Below are 15,480 nucleotides of genomic sequence, written 5' to 3' on the forward strand. Positions count from 1 at the left end.
TCAAAGATAAAGAGAACTTCTATGTACCTTCAACAATTATCAATTTGTGTCAGTCTTGTTTCATCTATAAACCCCTCCCACCCATCCCAGATTATTTTGAAACAAATGTCAGACACTGTATCACTTATCAGTAAGAATTTGAGTATGTATGTCTGAAAGATAAAGACCACTAAAAATATGACTTTTTCAGGCTTTGAAAAGCAATTAGTAATTTTTTAAAAATTACCATATGTATTCAGATTCCCCGATGGTCTCATAATTTTAAAAATTGTTTGAAACCAGATCCCAATAAGGTTCATAAATTGCAATTATTTGATATGTCTTAAGTTTAGCTTAATGGAAAAGTCTCTACCTTTCTGTTTCTGTCTGTGAAATTGTTGTCGTTGTCATTGTTGTTGTTTAACAGTTGGACAGTGTGCATCTTGTTGATTAAATCCTCCTGATGTCCATTAATGTGCTCGTCTAATTTCAGTGTTTTGAAGGAATTTATATTTAAGGAGAGGCTTGATCAGATTAAGGTTTGCCTGGTTTTTTGGGTGGGTCTATTTCATGGGAGCTGTTGTAAATGTGCATCAGAAGGCACACTACATTCCCTTCTCTCTCTTCCTGTGATTTAGCAGACACTAATGACAGCCTAGAGTAAAATGGTTTCATCGAGCGTCACAAATTATGATATGCTAATCCCATCAATCTTTCTTCATTTATTAGATGGAATAACCCTATAAAAAGAAACTTCCCCTCAATGGTTCTTCCATTTCCAGGAGGTACAGTTAGAGAACACAAAAGACATACTTGATTCTTTCCCTTTATTTGTCCATATTCAGAATGATGAAATTATTTTTAGGCATACTCTGAAGGGAACAAGTGACTTCTTTTAAGATGATGATATTATGAAGTTGTGGATCTTAGCATATTTGATCTGTTTCAATCCATTGGAAATATTATTCTGTGGATCCTCAATTGCCCCATCTCTGCCAGAGCCTCTTCAAGCTGACTCTTTAGTCCTTTTGATAAGATTCAGGCAATTTTTTAAAGTAATCTCTATACCCAGCATAGCCCCGAGATCAAGAGTTGCATGCTCTGCCGACTGAGCCATGTAGGCGCCCTGTGCTCTGAGTAATTTTTTTCTCCTGTTTTTTTTAAAATTAAATTTATTATTTTTTTATGAACAATGGAATACTATGCAGCCATCAAAAGGTCTGAGTAATTTTTGTTAGCATCCTTGCTTTATAGTGTCACGAGACAGCCTAGAATCTACTTGCATGTTTCCTAGACCAGACTGGGATCGGTACTTTCACCTAAGAGTCCTAGTATTTTTAGTGGGAAATGGCATTTGAAGAGCACAGTATGGTCACTCAGGATGCTCGTTGCCACTGGGCTTGTCACTGGCCTTCAAAACTACACACGCATACACACACACATACACAATTCTAAGAACAGAATAGGATTCCTGAAAGCAATTTTAGATCATTTTGGCAAGTTTTTTCCTTTTTGATCTTATGGTATATTCCACTAGGGATAGACAATGAAATTACTGCATTTTCAAGTTTCTTTGACCAGTTTTTTGTGTGGTTTGTCCATCTCACCGAATACTCTATGTGTCATTTGCTTTTGACTTTTACGGGTATTTTTAAAAATATGTATGTATGTATGTATTTAAAGTAGGGCTGCCTGGGTGGCTCAGTCTGTTAGGCATCTGCCTTCATCTTGGGTCATGATCCCAAGGTCCTGGGATTGAGCCCCACATCAGGCTCCCTGCACAGCAGGGAGTCTGCTTCCCCCTTTGCCCCTACCTCCCATGCTCTGCCTCACTCTCTCTTGCAAATAAATAGATTAAACAAACAAACAAAGTGTCTCCATGCTGAAGTCTAATGTGGGGCCTGAACTTAACCTTGAGATCAAGTCCTGAGCTGAGATCAAGAGTTGGACACCTAACCAACTGAGTCCCCCAGGTGCCACTTACTACTAATGTTTTAAAATATGGTTTTATTGTATATTTATATAAACTATTACAGGTTTCCCCTACTATCTGAAAGCAGAACATTCCTATAAAATCTTTCAGAAACCAAAACGAAGAGAAACAATTACCATTAATGTATATGGAAAAATTTGGGGGGTATTCTGAGATCCCCCAATGTCACCTCCCTTATACATTTCTAATAGCTTCAGACACAACTTGCTAACAAATGCACAAAATCAATTGACATAAAGTCCACATGTTCACATAGTTCAAAGCTCTGGCAGCTGGATGCTGAGATGCTTTGTGGGGTTCTTGGGGCTTGGCAGCATCATTCTCACGGCCCAAGATGTGTGCTGTCTCGCCAGTGGCTCATCTAAATGTGAAACAAATGCTGAACACTGTTTTTGCTTTCAGCATTTTTTGTAAAAATGAAAATCCTCTTTGAATTTACTTTGATTAGTAAAAACAAGTTCATGTGCAGTTCTTTCATAAAAGCAAAGTGGTGTGATTCAACTTTTTTTTTTTATTTTTTTAAAAAGATTTATTTGTTTGTTTGTTTGTTTATTTGATAGAGAAATAAACAGAAAGCACAAACAGGGGGAGCAGCAGAGGTAGAGGAAGAAGCCGGCTCTCCACGGAGCAGGGAGCCCAATGTGGGGCCTGATCCCAGGACCCTGAGGACATGATCTGATCTGAAGGCAGAGGCTGAACCAACTGAGCTCCCCAGGTGGCCCAAGTAATTCAAACTTTAAAAAAGCAGGGAATACCAGTACATGCATTCAAGATCAAATCTGTGAAATCTAAGTGTATTTAAAGAAGTGTAGTTTCCAGCTTCTGTCCTTGTCCCCTCCACCTGTTCCTCCCAGCCCCACAAAAGTAGATTTTTTGTTTGTTTAGTTTTCAGATTTTCTTGCCACTGGTTTTTCATGTACGTGGAAAAAAAAAAAAAATATATATATATATATATAATAGTTTATACATATACTTCATGTTCCTCCTTATTAGAGAAATGGTAGTAAAATTATGCTGTATTTTCTTCACTTTGCCTTTTTTTTGCCTCAGGGAATGTCCAGGAGATCTCTCCATAGCGGCATACGGAGAGATCTCTCCATAGCGGCATACGGAGGGATCTCTCCATAGCGGCATACAGAGAAAGTTCTCGTTCTCCTCAACACCTCACAGTGTGAATATATCTTCGTTTATTCAACCAGTCCCCTATTTATGGGCATATGATAGATATTTGGTCTTTTGCTATTACAAGTAGTGATGCAGTGAATAGACTTATGCATAATTTTTTCCCTGTATTTTTGTCGGTGTAGCTTTGGGATGCAGGGAAGGAAAAAGTCCTCCTCTACCCTTCAGCGACCTCCAGCTGGACTAAGAATTACACTTACTTGAGACAGATTAAGAGGAGAAAACAACAACAACAACAACAGAGTGTGCGAGGAGGAAGGAAATTGAGACCAAAAGAAATGACCAAGGCAGGCAGTTCTTATACTTTTTAGACCAAGAGACAATGAATCTGGGAGGAATTGACAAAACAAAGAAAGCTTGACTGGGAGCTTCAGTTAATAAGGAATTCTAAACAGACTTTGGGCTGTGGTTGTAAAGGAGTAAAAAGTAACAAGAGTTGTCCGTAGAGCCTTCTCAGCTCCAAATCCCCCATCTCTGGTCACAAGGATGTCTCTTTAGCTCCTGGGACAGGGAGGGCACCTTTCACCTGGAAGATTAGTTTCCAACTTGCAGGGGGACAGAGAAAGGTCTGAGTGTCCTTCTTGCACAGGCTGTCTCTTTAGTAACTTTTATTTAAAATAATCAGCATGTCAAAGTGGCACATTTTGGGGTGGCTTGTCCTCATATATAGGCATATGCCCTAAAATTGGGACTCATACTCCAAGGATAAATGTGCAAGTACTTTTCCAAGATAGTGCTAACTTCTCCTCTGTAGGGTTTGGGCTGTTTTTCCATTCCCATTAGCTGTGGAGAAGAGGACATATTTCTTCTAAACCTTTACCAACAGATTATACCAGCAAATTTTTGGATTTTTGCAAACCTGTAGATGAGAAATAGTACCTCAGTGTAATTTGAATTTTTTAAATTTAGTTATCTTATCTTTTGTATGTTTGATTTCTTTTTCTCTATTTTGAGTGAGTGTTAATATCTTCTAGTATATTCAGGGGTCATTTACTCTTTGTCCTTTGAACTGTTGACTCCTATGTCTTATTCCATTTTCTATCAAGCTATTGGTCTTTGGTTTCTCTACTTTTAGGAATTCTCCATAAAATAGGCTGCTTTTCTCTTTTATTCATTATTATTCTTTTTATAATGGGAAAATCAACCCTTTTTTATATAGGCTGGAAAAAATTTTTCCCATATTTTGACATTTGAGTTTTTATTGCCTGTAGTGTTCTTTGCTTCACATTATCTTTTAGATTTTCATGTAATCAAATTTATGAGTCTTTTCTCTTACTTCCCTTTCTTTAAAATCTTAGAAATATTTTCCCCACCCCAAGTTATGCAGAATTTGCCCCTCTTCTAGTATATGGATTAATATTTTATGTTTAGATTTCTAATCTATTTAGAATTTGAATGACATAAGAAAGTGGATGCACTTTTGTGTTTTTCTGTATGGTTTTATAGTTATCCCAGTGCTGGTTATTAGTCTGTCTTTTCCCCCACTGATGTGAGATGCTGACTTATTGAATATAAATGTAGCATAATATAATTGACTTGAATATTCATGAATACAGTATGATTAATTTGGGCTGTTTCTGAATTTTCTGGTTTGGTTTCACTGTTCTTTCTCTCCATTCATGCACTGATGTCATAGTGCCTTAATTAAAGAGGTTAAAATGCTCTGCTATCTGGTAGAGCCAGTCCCTCATAGTTCTTCTCTTTCTTGATTGCCTGAGCTAATTTCCTTTTTTATTCATCCAAATGAATTTTATAGTCAACTCTTTTAGCTGCAGGGGGAAAAAAAGTGATTACAAAAATTTTTAATTTATATGTATATAAGATCACATTAAAGAAGTATCTAATAACTTAAATTTTATGAAATGCTTTAAACATGAATCAGTATTGCATTTGGTGAAATGTCTTTTCTGCATGTAGGTATTTTCATCTTAATCTATTCATGGGAATGTGTTGTTATAGCACTTTTTCTCATATTGAACCACCCTAGGATTTCTGAAATAAATCACATTTAATCATGGTGTATCACTTGTTAGTGTCTAATAATGTATTTAGGATTTTTGTATTAGTATTCACAAATGAGACAGGTCTGTAGCTTTATTTATTGGTGAAATCTTTGTTAGTCTTCGGGATCAGTATTTACCTCTGTCGTAGAAAGAATCGAAAGTTTTCCTTCTTTTTAAATCATCAGGAATAGCTTTAGAAGCATGGAGATTCTTAGCTCTTGAAGGGCTGAAGTGAGTTCCCCATGACACCATGTGGACCTGATATGGTGTGGAAACTCTTTAACTATTTTGTTGTTTCTTCCATGGTGTTCAAACACCTTCAACAGTTCAAACACTGTTTCATCTTTCTGTCTTTGTGGGATCAACATGGTTAGTAGACTGTGACACGTTTTCAAAGAGGAACAGGAAGGAGAAACGAGGGGGTAATGTTTTCCACATACCTTCATTCACCCCTTTTCTTCTCCTTCCCTTCCTTCGCGTCTGGGGATACCTAAGTCCCAGATCCTCTTGATATTGACATGGCCGACCTGAAGGACAACACTGAGGGTGGTTCTGGTAGGGAAAACTGGAAATGGGAAGAGCGCAACAGCAAACACTCTCCTTGGAAGAAAAGCATTTGACTCTAGAATTCCTCCCCACTCTGTTACCAAAAAGGGTCAAAAAGCATCTTGGGAATGGAAGGGGTGGAATCTTCTTGTTGTTGACACCCCAGGGCTCTTTGACACCAAGGAGACCCCAGAAACCACCTGCAGGGAAATCAGCCAGTGTGTCCTCTCCTCCTGCTCTGGGCCCCAAGCCATCTTCCTGGTTCTGCAGCTGGGCTACTAGAGGGAATGGAGGAAGAGCAGAAGACCATGGCATTGATCAAGGCTGTCTTTGGGAAGGCAGCCTTGAAGCCCATGATCGTTTTGTTCACTCCCAAAGATAGCTGGGAGGATTTAGCATGTGTGACTGTATAACAGATGTAGATCCCATCCTGAAGGACATCATCAAGGATTGTGGGAACTGCTTCTGCGCCTTCGATAACAGAGCCACAGAAGCTGAGAAGAAGCTCCAGTGCAGGAGCTGATGGGGATGGTGGGAGAGATGATGTAGAGTAACGGTGGGGCTTACTTTTCTGATACTGTTTATAAGAACATGGAAAAGAGTCTGAAAAAAAGGACAGAAAGTCCTGAAGAAAATCTACACTGATCCATTAAATAAAGAAATTAAACAAGTAGAAAAAGAATATACTCATAAATCACAGTAAGAACAAGAGGAAAAAATAAAAGGGCTGGAGATAAAGTATGATGAACAAATAAAAAATCTAAGGGAAGAAGCTGAGAGGAGTATACTTTTAGAGGATTTAAATGGGATTATGAGGTTGTTTTCAAAAATATGATATATTTTTTGGTAGTCCTGTCAATTTCACTTTTGCTTCTGCTTTTTGCTTCTGAATTTACTGACTTGTAATAGCGGTAGACTGTATTTCCTAAAGATGGCTGTGACAATGTGTTCTACTTACTTATTCTTCTCACCATCTGACTTCATTACTTCTCCCACTGAGATGAGGGGTCTGTGTCCCCTACCTTGGAATTGGACAGATTTTGTGACTGTTTTGATAAATAACACATGGCTGAAACAACCCTTTGGGACTCTAAGCCTAGACAAGGAAAATGGTCCTTGCCCTGCTGGGATGCTTGCCCTCAGAACCGCGCCATGATGTTGTGACAAAGGCCATGTTGCCTGTTAAGTCTCCCAGCTTGACGTTGCTGACCAACTCTCCTTCCCTCTCCCTTTCTCTTTATCTTCCAGCTGGACCCACTTGCTAGGTGACACGGAAGCAGGCTCTCTACCTGCCCCACTGCCTCAGACAGAGTTGCAAAGGGCAAAGCTGAGCAATCCCCACTGAGTCCTGCCCAAATTGCAGATTGATGAGAAAAAAAAATGGTGGTTGTTGCTTTAAGCCACTGAGCTTCGGAATCGTTTGTTCTGCAGTGACAGCTAACCGGAATGAAACCTCTTCCCAGCTTGGTCCCCCCCACCTCCCATTAGCCCATCCCTCCTCCAGTGCCGACAAATTTACAAAGTTACAAACTTGGCATTCTCAGGCAATGATATATAGACTCGAAAGACTCAATTTAGGAGAATTCAAAGAAGAAATGCTGCATCCATCACATGTTAGTGCCACTGGTGACATGTGCTGCTGCAGGGTTGGGCTATGAGTGATTTATTTAGTGAAGCGTTGGGTTTCTCTGGAAAGCTGGTTCTGTGGTTCTGGGAGATTCTCTTATTGCTTTTCTCTCTTTTCTTTTTTAGGTCCCATCCTAACTTAAAGTGTGTCTGATTGTAGCTTAAAAATGTTTTCTGTGCCCAATATTTTTCATTGACCTCTGCAGACCCACACTTCAGCCTTCTTCACCCTAGATCTCTGCCCCAGGAGGCTGATCTCGATGGACTGACTACATCGGTGGGATCTCTTACTCTCTGACTTCTTCTTGGTCTGGCCAGTGGGAAGTCCAAGTAGGAGACCCCAGGGGAGTAGAAAAGCAAGGCTGGGTCTTCTTTCTCCTGCCTCTCTCCCTGCAGGGCCATTTCTGACCAGCTGCAAACCTAAGCTAAAGGCGACAGCTCCTCTCATGGTGGCTCTGGGTTCCATTCTTTGTTCACCCCCCTAGGGTTGGGGTATCATTTTCTCACTGTTACTAGCACTCCCCTTTGTCATTTTCCAAAGCTCTGTATCCACAGTTTGTAGGAAGTCTCTTCTCTCACCTTCCCCCAAGGACCCAATGAGAGTAGACCATCATTTTGCTGCTAGAATTCTGATTGATAAATCACAGGATTCCCACTTTCCTCTGAGAGCATTCCTTCATCTTTATTGCTGCTGTTGGTTTGAAATTCCTTCTAGTGTTTTCTGCCACCAGAAAAATCTCTTCCTTTCCTTTCCAAGCTGTGACATTGGCAGTGAGTATTTGAAAGGTTCTGTCTTGCTAAAACAATTGAGAACCTGGGACGGCTGGGTGGCTCAGTCTGTTGGGCATCTGCCTTCAGCTGAGGTCTGGGTCCTGAGTTCAAGTCCCACATCGAACTCCTTGCTCAGCAGGGAGCCTGCTTCTGCCTCTGCCTACTGTTCTCCCTGCTTGTGCTCTCTCTCTCTCTCGATCTTTATTTGACAAATAAATAAATAAATTTTTGAAAAAATAAAATAATTGAGAAACTTCAAAGTTGGAGGGCTGACTTTCTATCATCTACAGTGATTGCACACATCCAAAATTCAAATCATTAGAGTTTTTACAGTCGTCCTTTGGTCTATGAACATGACTGAGAGTATTTACTGTATCAGTGAATTTTAGGGAGATGGATTAGAGATTAAGTCTGGAAAAAAATAAGATTTTAAATCCCTGATTGTACTAAGCTTCATCGTTAGTATCAGGAATGGAGTTCAACACAAGTATCACGGAAGAAAAAGACTCTCATAAGTAAACATATTCTTAATACATGTCAGATAACATTGCTGGACCAAACTGCTCTTTGCCATCATGCAATTCTTTTTTTTTTAAGATTTTATTTATTTATTTGACAAAGATCACAAGTAGGTAGAGAGGCAGGCAGAGAGAGAGGAGGAAGCAGGCTCCCCGCAGAGGAGAGAGCCCAATGTACGGCTGGATCCCAGGACCCTGGGATCATAACAGAGGCTTTAACCCACTAAGCCGCCCAGGCACCCCTACCATCATGCATTCTTATATTCAAAAGTACTTTTTGTGAACGACTCATCTGTGCGGTAGTACTCATGCCATGACCTGATGTTTTCATGCAAGAATCATTTAAAAGATATTTTCCCTCAGAGATGTGCAGAAACATTATTAATTCAATTAACCTGTGTTAGGGCCTACTGAACATGCAACTTCTGTGAGCTGATTTCTCTCAACCTTATATTCTATTTTGGAAAGGAAGACATACCCAGAAGAAAAATGAGCAAATCAAATAAATCGTTGTCTTTTTACTTGACAAATGAAATATTGCTCACTCAGTTATCTTACCATATTTTATATCCCAGTTTTTCTGAGTGCTGGGGACTGGAAGTTCCAGCCTTTAATGTGTGCATGATCCCCGTTATTGAAATATGGGATCCTCATGACCCATAATGCAGAATTTAAACTAGGATTTGTAGAGGAAGACCTGAGGAAGAATTCAAGACTCGAAGTCTACTGTAAAGGATGTGTGGGATGTGTCTGCGTGGGTGATGGGCACGCCAATCACACTGCATTTCAGAAACAGGAAAGTTAAGCGTGAGAGGTAAGGTTGTCAGGGGAAGGGTAGAGTCAGGAGCAATAGCGCTTTGTCTTCCTGCCAAGGCATCCCTTTTGTATCCTGTGAGGATGGGATGGGTTGTAGAACCCGCCTACCTGGCTTCTTGATGGAAAGAAGAAAAGTTCCATTTTGAATACAAACTGGGGGAGGAGCTCCCACGGAGATGTCCCAAAGTCAGTTTTCGAGTTACTTCCTGCATTGCTCTTACAAGGAACAGCTACTCACGACAGCTCCGAATTCTCTTCTTGAACTCTTTTGTTTCCACTTCTGTGGGCTATTTTGCTAAAAAGATAAGAGTAAGAAGCTCCGTGGAATCCTGGAAAGCCCTTGGACCTCCCCCACGTGCTGCAGGGGAACATCAGGCTTCATGAAGACTTTCAGTAGGCTTCTGTAGAAGGGCCTTCCGTAGTGCTCCTGTGAGTGCAGAGGTCACGCACGGGAGGGGGGCCAGAGAGGAGGAGTGTGTGAGGGGAACAGGAGCCCTGCTGGGGAAACAGCCAGAGGTCCATCCTAATGCTGTGACTTTTGTTTCCTGATGCCTCAGGGCTTGAAACCCAAGACCGCAGAGATTCACAATTGAGACTTGTCTTAGTGGGTAAGACTGGAGCAGGAAAAAGTGCAACGGGCAACAACATCCTTGCACAGAAAGTGCTTGCTTCCAGTCCTGCAGCAAAATCAGTCACCATGGTCTGTAAGAAACGGAGTAGCTGGTGGCACAGGAGAGAACTTGTCATGGTGGATACACCTGATATTTTCGACACTGAGGTACAGGATGCTGACATGAGGAAGAAGATTGCTCACTGTGTCCTCCTGACCTCCCCGGGGCCTCACGCTCTGTTCCTGGTGGTTCCGCTGGGCTGGTACATGCAGGAAAACCAGAAGGCCATGGAGAAGATTCTGCAGATGTTTGGACCTGAGCTAGGACATACATGATTCTCTCATGTATGAGATGAGATGAGTTGGAGGACATCGGTTTCCATAAATTCTTAGAGACACTCCAGACAGCATCCGAGAGCTGGTGCATGAGTTTGGGGATCGCTACTGCCCATTCAACAATCGGGCGATAGGAGCTGAGCTGGAGGCCCAGAGAATGCAGCTGCTGGTCCTGGTCCAGCATGTGGTGGTGGAGAACAAAGGAGGCTGCTACACCAAGAAGATGTACCAAAAGGCCGAAGAGGAGATTCAGAAACAAGTCCAAGTGACACAAGAATTTTACAGAGCAGAGCTAGAGAGACAGAAAATGCAGATCAGAGAGGAGTTTGAAGAGAAAATCAGAAAGCTGGAAGATAAACTGAAGCAGCAGAAACAGCGTGAAAGGAAGAAACAGAGTGGGGATTGGCAGAGAAGGAGGCTTTCTGTGCTCTAAAGCAGCAAAATGCCAGAGAGGAAGTTGAGAGTAAAAGTGGGATACTTGACGTAATCATGCAAGCATGGAGATGGCTTGCTTTGTTTTCTCACTTCTGTTTAAGGAAGATTGAACAGAATGCAAAGATCTACTTCCTGCGTGCTTTCTGGTGGTCCTGCCCCCATGACTCATTCACCAAAGTCAGAGTGCTCTCAGCTGCGTCTCCCAGGCTCTCCCGAAGGATGTAATAAAGTTCACTGTTAGCAATCTGTAGAGGGTTGGCTGACTTAACAGAGGAAGGACAAATTGTCGATTGGTGGAAGTCCAGAGCAGAAAGTATGGATGCTTTCTACCTCGTGAATTCTTCCAAGAAGATGACCCCAAGCTTTCTCTGTTTCTCCCTAGTAAAACTTTCTCCTCTAGCTTCTTTCTAGTTTTCTGGATCATCTTCCTCTGTGACTTCTACTCCCTTATTTTTGCCTTCAGGATACAGTGTTCACCTTACACATATGGTTTGTTAGAAAGATTAGTTCTTTGTGTTGAGTAATCTTTAGATGGAGATACTTACAGAATTCTTTCCAGATGATTGGAAATTTGTTTAATTACACTTTTACAGAAGGACTCAAGTTGTTCCTTATCATCTGCCCATTGAAGAACAAAGAGTCATCAGGAAAATAGATCTCTTAGAATTCAACTAAGTGAAATGCCAGAAAGAGTGGGTGACAGACAAAGATTCAACACATAAGGAAACAATGTTTTCTGTGTTCAGACATCTCCATAGCAGCTCTTTGACCAAATTAAATGCAAAATAGTGGCTGAATTAACCTGTTTTCTCCTTTTCTTATGAAACTAACTGTTGCTACCACAGCTTGATTACTTACTGCTTTGAAGGTCCTCTGCACTCTACTGTGCCTCACCCAGTTGAATTACGTGGTTCTTGTTTTTATAATAAAACTTCTCTGATCTCTCATACTCATAAAGAATCAAAGTCCACTTTTTCTTAGAAAATAACGTTACTCCTTCTTCTAAGAACACAGGGATGAGTTTCACTTTTTGGATAAAAGCTTAAGATGATTTGGGAGCTAGTCTTGGTCAACCTTCAAGAGATCTCTCCTTCTTTTTCCTGGAAGATTCCAGCCACATTGCCAACCCCTCTGCCAGTCAACTACCACATTTCCCTTGGATTCATTCATTCGGCGCCCATAGAAATCATGTGTAACCAAGATTTCAGAGACCTTTCTGGTTTTCCCTGTGCAAAAATTCCCCTTTAAGATATGGACAACAGTAGGAGATGTCTCTATTCCTTTCTACAGGGTACTTCTAACCTAATCATTTCCAGGCTTCCCAAAGCACATTTCCAGGTTCCTCGTGGTCATATGTGTCTTATGTCAACTCTCCTTGCTCTGCCATCTTGAAATTGGCTTTTCCATGCTCCAAGCCATTTTGGCCCAAGGGCCATATACCTCTTGCTTATTTTCCCAAAACACATATGAGTTAAGACTGTACATTTTATTTTGTTATTTTTAAAAGATTTTATTTATTTATTTGACAGAGAGAAAGAGAGCAAGCACACAAGTGGGGGTGGTGGGGGCGGCAGCAGAGGGAGAAGGAGAAGCAGTTTCCCTGCTGGGAGGGAGCCCAATGCAGGGCTTGACACCACGACCCTGGGACCATGACCCAAGCCAAAAGCAGCCACTTAACCAACTGAGCCACCCAGGTGCCCTAGACTGTACATTAAAAAATATATATTTTAGTTATTTATTTGAGAGAGAGAGAAAGTGGAGGGGGAAGGACAGAAGGAGAGGGAGAAGCAGACTTCCCATTGAGCAAGGAGCCCAATGTGGGGCTCCATTCCAGGACCCTGGGATTATGATTTGAGCCAAAAGCAGACACTTAACCAACTGAGACACCCAGGAGGCCCTAGACTGTACATTTAATAAATGTTAGCAAAGGCTTGAGGATAAGAGAAGCACAACACAAAGAAGCTTACAATTCCTTTCAAAATCATCACTCAGAGTGAGACAGATTTGATTTTACTCTATAGATGTGAGTGCACTTTGAATCTACTATTTTTATCTCTGGAGTTTCAGCCAAAATCATTATGAATTTAACATCCTATTGTGTTATGACCTTCTGTAAACAAATTGCCAGGTCTGTGATCAAAGAAGTGAGACTGATACAAAGCAAAGGTCAAGCAAAGCTTTATTTCGTGCCAAGCATGGAGAATCAAACTGACCAGTCAGGGCCACCTCTTACAGAGAGGGCAACCCCTCCCAGCCTTACAGACTAACTTTTTTTTTTTTTAAGATTTTATTTATTTATTTGACAGGCAGAGATCACAAGTAGGCAGGGAGGCAAGTAGAGAGAGAGGAGGAAGCAGGCTCCCCGAAGAGCAGAGAGCTGGACGTGGGGCTCGATCCCAGGACCTTGTGATCATGACCCAAGCCGAAGGCAGAGGCTTAATCTACTGAGCCACCCAGGTGCCCCCAGACTAAATTTTAAAGGGCAAAGGCCATGTGGTTGAGCCTGGCCACACACAGGTGGCCAAGGAGATTGTAACACACAGAGAAAGTTGCATAGTCATGCTAGGTCACACACGGTGGCCAATTGAATTACAATTTACCCTATAGTAGATATTTGAACTAGCTTATCACCTTGGTCAGAATTGGCACCCAAAAGGCGCCCAAAAGGCAGGGCCCATACTCCTTGGTAGCTAAGGAGACAGTATGTGTGCTCCACTGATTGGATGTCTCCACCTGGCCTGATCCGCCCTTGTATTTGGGCTTTGTTACCTGGGACTGGTCGACCATATTTTACTAGTTTCCCAGACTTGCTTTTAAGTAAGTCCCCTGGTGGGGAGGCAGGGTCAGTTTCAGTTTTACTGTATACACAACAAAATGGCTGTTCAACTGAGATGGAGCTACTCTGGCTAAATAGGCCTTTACATTCCCCTCCTTTCTCTGGAGATTAGTCAAATCCTTGACTCTTCTAGCCTCATTTTAATGGCTGCCAGACTGTTTTTAATGACTCCAGTGTGATTTACCCAGAAACATCATTCCTTTCCTAGGGGTACACAGAGCCCCCCTTTTTCTAGAAATAACATGTCAAGCCCCAATTGTCTCTATTTCCCACCTATACTATAACAATAAGAGCAACAATGAACTCAATGAACTCATTGTTTTTTGATTCTTAGCTTTAGTCCACGATTGGCGGGGTCCATCTCTGGGGGCGTCCTCTTCCTCGGCTCATTTGACGCGACCCGCGTGAATCTAGGCCCTGGTGCCTTCTACTTTTATTGCTGTGGGGTGGTCAGGATGACAGCAAATGATCCCTTCCAGTGAGGCTCCAAGTTTCCCACTTGGTGGTGGCGTATCCAAACCAAGTCCCTGGGTTGGTAAGGATGTGGTTCCACCTCTGTCTCTGTCTCTGTCTCAGTGTGGGCAGCTCGGATCCCTGCCTGGGCTCTTTTTAAGACATACTGTAATGCCTGCAGTGACTGGAGTACAGACTGATCAGTCATTTCTGCTAGGGCAACCTCTTGTAGCTGAGGGCAGAGCCGGGAGTGGGGGTATCTCTCAAACATTATTTCAAATGGGGTTACCTTGTTTAAGTAGGGTATACATCATGCCCTGAGGAGGGCGAGAGGAAGGAGATCCACCCATCCACCACAAGTCTCCAGAATTAGCTTTGTCAAGGTCTCTTTAAGAGTCCGGTTCATTCTCTCTACCTGGAACTCTGGGGCCAGTAGGCACAATGTAGTTTCCAATTAGTGTGCACAGCCTTGGCCATTTGTGAACTCACAAATGCAGGGCCGTTGTCTGACCTAACCACGAGAGGTAGCCCAAACCTCTAGTAGCTTTTTGGCTACCACTCCTGCCATCTCATGTTTGGTGGAAAAAGTCTCTACCCAGACTGAAAAGGTATCCACAAAAACTAACATATACTTGTGTCCATACTTTCCAGTTGTTAAACATCTTTTCTGTTATTCCCACTAACTCAGTCAGATTCTTCCCTTCAAATCCTTTAATTTTCCAAAGTTTCCTCCTTATATCTGGGGCTGACTGACTGGCAAAGGCAAGATCGTCTAAACGAGCTATTGTGCAACTTCTCTGAAGTTTACCTCAAGTTGTCTAGCTTAGGTAAACAAACATTTAAAGACAATGAATTCTAGAATTTAACATCCATAAAGGTGTGTTATTAAAACATAATTTTTCTCTCTAAAATAACCCTCATTTCCAGAGATAGCCAAATCAGGATTAATTTATTTGAAAAACAAGTCCAGTTTTAACAAACTAGGCTTAATTATTTACATAAGCTCAGCAAGAACAGTGAGTGATCATATAGATCTTTTAGAATCTGCTTTTCTGGAATTTCTTATAAGGAATCTCTAGGTTGAACTTTTAGTAGCCTCTCCAAGCCAGAAGCCAAGTCATGTACTTGCCATCAGACATGCCTGCAATACCTGTCAATTTGGGCAAATTCCTCTTCCTGAGGTCCCCAAAGCATCCTGAGGTTCCTGCACCTGCCAGGACGTGACATCTTTTACTCACCTGTTGAGGCTGCTGGGAACTCTGTAAGCCAGGTATCAGACTAGCATTTCCAAAGGGCTTTACAGATCCAGGTTTCATAAAGTCAACCTTAGTTCCTTTAAGCTGTCTGGTCATATCTGAGTCTTTTTCAAATATGAC

At 41.7% G+C, this 15,480-nt stretch overlaps 1 pseudogene; it reads left to right on the forward strand.

Moving 5' to 3' along the window:
- Window positions 1–6,100: 6,100 nt before the first annotated feature.
- On the forward strand, window positions 6,101–11,040 carry LOC116569512 (annotated as a pseudogene).
- Window positions 11,041–15,480: the final 4,440 nt, after the last annotated feature.

The sequence above is a fragment of the Mustela erminea genome, chromosome 11 (genome assembly GCF_009829155.1).
Source record: "Mustela erminea isolate mMusErm1 chromosome 11, mMusErm1.Pri, whole genome shotgun sequence".
In the NCBI taxonomy this organism is placed as follows: Eukaryota; Metazoa; Chordata; class Mammalia; order Carnivora; family Mustelidae; genus Mustela; species Mustela erminea.